This window comes from Myotis davidii, unplaced genomic scaffold, assembly GCF_000327345.1.
Source record: "Myotis davidii unplaced genomic scaffold, ASM32734v1 scaffold419, whole genome shotgun sequence".
NCBI lineage: Eukaryota > Metazoa > Chordata > Mammalia > Chiroptera > Vespertilionidae > Myotis > Myotis davidii.
The window spans coordinates 165,991-170,604 of record NW_006294998.1 but is presented as its reverse complement, the minus strand read 5'-3'; the positions used below and the strand labels follow the sequence as shown (position 1 = coordinate 170,604).

Here is a 4,614-nt window from a genome sequence, read left to right as displayed (position 1 = left end):
AAAGAAAATTCAGTTAGACAGTTGTTTTGGTAATCTACTTAAGACGATGCTTAGACTTCTGGTTTGGGCAATAGAGAGGATAGCATTCTTTGTCATGAATTAAAAACTCAGTAGGAAAAAAATTTGTGGGAAGATGATGGGATCAGCTTGGAGCAATCAGACTATGACGTGCCTGTTAGATAAGTATGAAGAATATCTATGTAGAGATGGCTGAGTAGAGATCTGGAGTTTTCCATCTGGCCTAAACAAATTTGGAAATGATCATTTAAAAGGTGGTTACTGAGACTTAGGGATAAATGTATGCAGGAGAAGTATTTCAATTTACTTTCTGTAAAAATATCTATGTGAATTGCAAGCCATGAGAAAGAACTGTGGTTTTAATCACTAACAGTGACATAAAACATAATTTTCAATCTACTTAAAAATAATGATAGCCTTAATAAATAAAATAATAAAGGTCATCAATAGTTATTTTTTATATCAAGTAGTTTAGTTCAATTTACCTAACACATACTTATTAAACAGCTTTCCCAACTTGCATTGCTATCATTAAGTGGTGGTATTACAGGGGAAATGTCACTCATATTTCAGTAGGCAAGAAGAACTGCATTCAAAACAAAATGCTTTATTGCACATAAGGGATTTATAATATCAGATTGGCAGAATACAAATATCAATTTAATTGCAATAAAAATAATGGGTTTTAGGGAGATATACCTGAGGAAGAAAATCTCTAGGTTATTTTGAATGGTTTTAAAATAACTGATATGTCCGGATTTACATTTTATATAGGCGCTCTGCAATAAGGTAAGTGCAGTCAAGTATGGCAAGTCTAGATAGGGAAACAAGAATGAAGAGATAAAGGAGCCTGCAGTGTGCAGGTGTGAGAACGTGCTTTGGCTCTCTGGAAAAATGTCAGAGCGAGTTTATGGCTCTTCTTTGACTACATTGAGCCTGTCTGGTAAATTTGTCCAGATTGTGTATGCTTCGGCTGCTGTAGCTGGAGGAGCCCCTTCCGTGCGAATTAAAGCTGTAAATGAGGTGGTATCAGCAACTGAGAAGGAACAGAAATCCATTTTGTATGATGAGTGATGTGCACATAAACATACAGGCCTGGTGTATAGTGGCATGGGCCCAGACTAGAGTGCTTGTGCACAGAGCTGGAAAGCTAGCTCAGCAATATTATCTTGTTTACCGACAACCCATTCCCACAGCTCAGCGGGTATAGAGTAGCTTCTGTGAAGCAAGAATATACCCAGTCAGGTGGTATTTGTCCATCTGGGGTTTCTTTACTAACTTGTGGTTGGAATGAGGAGCCACTACTTTTTTTTTTTCAGTCAGATCCATCTGGAGCTTACTTTGCCTGGAAAACCACAGCAATAGGACGGAACTATGTGAATGGGAAAACGTTCCTTGAGAAGAGCTAAAACGAAGATCTAGACTTGAAGATGCTATTAATACAGTCATATAAACCCTAAAGGAAAGCTCTGAAGTACGAATGACAAACTATAACAGAAGTTGGAATCCGCAAAGAAGCTGGATTTAGGAGGGTTTCTCCAACTGAAGTTAAGGATTACTTGACTGCCATAGTATAATAAGGAAAAGACTGAAAAATCCGGAATTTCAGTTAATCTCTATCCTTGAACATATTTACAGTATGTTTTGTTTGCAAAATGTTGCATATTTATTTCTACATGATTTAATGGACCAATGTTTTTAAAATGCCATAAATAATAATAAACTGTTAAATACTCCCCAAAAAATTAAGAGATAAAATAATACCAGGGAGAGTAAGAGATCAACCAAAGGTCTTGTATTCATGCATATAAGCATAACCAATGGACATAGAGAGTAGGGGGGTGAGGGCATGTGCTGGGCAGTGGGAATGGCCTGGGAGAGGTCAATGGGAGAGAAAGGAGACATGTAATACTTTAACAGTAAATAAATAAATAAATAAAAATAAAATAAAATAATAAAATAATATGGAATTTCACCTGAATTGGAAAAAAAATTTAAAAAATAATACCATGTAATTGCAATTATCAAGAAATACTATATTAAAAATAAAATCATGTGTAAGAGAAATATCTATAAGGGTCACACTGGTTTCTTCTTTGGCTGTATGAAAAATGAAGAAATAAAAGTGCAGCCTCTATTAAAGAGCACGACCACGACTGTTTTTTAAACATTATTTGTTTATGATTCCTGTGGAACTTTCAAAGGAAAAGAAAAGCAAGAAAACAGATATGTCTAATTTTAAAGAGATATCTCATGAACAAACTATAAATATTGTGGTCTTCAGAATAAACATGTCTGATAAATTATGAGACTGGATTTCTGTGCTGGAGATTCTGTAATATGTTAAAGATTTGTTCTATGAAAATCAGCACAGTGAGAATAAGATAGTTTTCTCACATTTCAGTGCTTTCTGAACTATTTCCAATTGAAGTGGATTAAATTCTTCAAACTACCTGATTACACTCATTGAAAACCCATAATAAATATTACTTTTGTCAATGATATCTTAAGAATATAAAGAATTTATTTTATTCACTTATGCATGAGATGAAAATTATGAGATTAGGAATGAAATAGCAAACACTCTCAATGAAAATTTTTAAAAAATTAAAAAAGGAGACGTTCAAAATAAAATTTAGTAAGTTTCTACATTTATGTATAAGATTTAAAATTTAAAACTACAGTAATTTCTATGCTATTTTATTAGATATACTAAAATATTAAACATGACTATTGCATGAATATTCATAAATGTCTAACCAATATTTATAGATTATAAAGAAATGCTGATTTCCTCTTTTGAGGAAGACTAGACATGTCAAAGAAAATAAATTATAATCAAAATAATTTTATATGCCTGTTATATTTAAAAAATATTAACTTTTATTTATGCTTAGTTACCAAATAAAAATATACATAAAATTTCAAACTCAATTGCTCAGCTAAAAATGTAGATGTTCAAAGAATGTCACTAATAATAGGCTTATAAATCTATAACCCTCTCATCCACTTTAATAATATAAAATGGTTTAAACAGACTTTGGGTGGAGAGTTCTTTGAAGAAATTTATTCTTGTACTATGAACCTCAATTGCCTCTGCCCCTCCCTATCTAGTAAAAGAGGAACACCTGATTAGCTTCATGTCATCTGAGTGATGGATAATTCTATGGAGCCAGGTGAGAAGTGTTAGATGAGTTTTCTATCAGTGGGAAAATGACATGATGATGCCTGACTCGGAACTCAAAAAGATAAAGAGCCCCTTGGCAGCACAATACTATAAAGCCTGCATTGGAATGACCTTACACCCCTGGAGAGTGCATGGTAGAGGGGATGAATGCTTCCCATGGAAGTACGGGTAAGGAGGTCATTAGGGAGAGAGCAGTCCTGGGAACATAAATTCTTGTCATGAACAATTTTGCCAGTGGGCAGGAAGACTGAGAGAGAAACAGAAGTTAACGGATGGCGAATTGGAAATGATTGGTGGACAAAAATGATCATTACTTTTGTTGAGAGAGACATTAAAAGAAGCTTAGCAGCAAACCTCTGAAGAAGCCAGGAAAATGCCCAATTTGGAGTCATTAAAATTAATGGCTCTGGCCAAAGGTCCTGAGTTCTTTCTTTCTTTCCTTCTTTCTTTCTTCCCTTCTTCTCTTTCTTCCTTCCTTTCTTTCTTTCTTTCTTTCTTTCTTTCTTTCTTTCTTTCTTTCTTTCTTTCTTTCTTCCTTCCTTCCTTTCTTTCTTTCTTTCTTTCTTTCTTTTTCTTTATTGTTGACACTATTACAGATTTCCTCTTTTACCCCTCTTTGTCCACTCCACCCAGTCCCCATCTCTTTTCTCTGGCCACCACCACCACAATGTTCTCTGTGTCTATGGGTTATGCATATATGTTCTTCAAACATTTTGATTTCTGACTTTCAAAAAATTTGAAAAAAGATTCAAGGTAACTATGAGACCCTCTAAGAGTCAAGACTGAGCTGAACAGACATGACCATTCCTAACTTTACATTTAGAAGCAGAGGAAAAATATACTAACTACTAAATAAGTTTAAGAAAGACATTAGTGAGAAAGAGAGAGAAAAGGCAGGAAAGAGAGGAGAAAAGTGACATTGCAGCTACTGTGAATTATGTCTTTTCAATATACTGTTATATATATAAGTACACATACATATACCTATGAAAAGAATCAAAGTAAAATGTGCTTAGGAATATATTATTTTTTATCTTCAAGTATATTAAGAAGAACTTTATTGTATCTATTTTCTTGAGAATGATTGTACAAATAATAAAGAAAAATTCAAGTACAGACTTGACATAGGTATAATGTGTGTCAAACATAATAAGATGAAAACCAACTAAGTAAAAATTAGTCCCTAAAAATAATACAGAATCAATGATCTGCTTTTCCTGAACCATCAACACTTGATTAAATGGTTTTTACCACATGAAGTGCTTGAATATGATAATATCATCAGTTACCATTCGAAGCTAAATGTTAATACTATCAGACTCATAAAAAAATGTTCTCTTTTTTATAAAAGGTGTTTTTAAAACATAAATAAATTCAGAAGTTAATTTCTAAAAATAATATTTGTTTAC

General features: G+C 33.1%; 1 pseudogene; it reads left to right on the top strand.

Annotated features, from left to right (window-relative positions):
* Positions 1 to 912: 912 nt before the first annotated feature.
* On the top strand, positions 913 to 1,595 carry LOC102751906 (annotated as a pseudogene).
* The last annotated feature ends 3,019 nt before the right edge of the window (positions 1,596 to 4,614 follow it).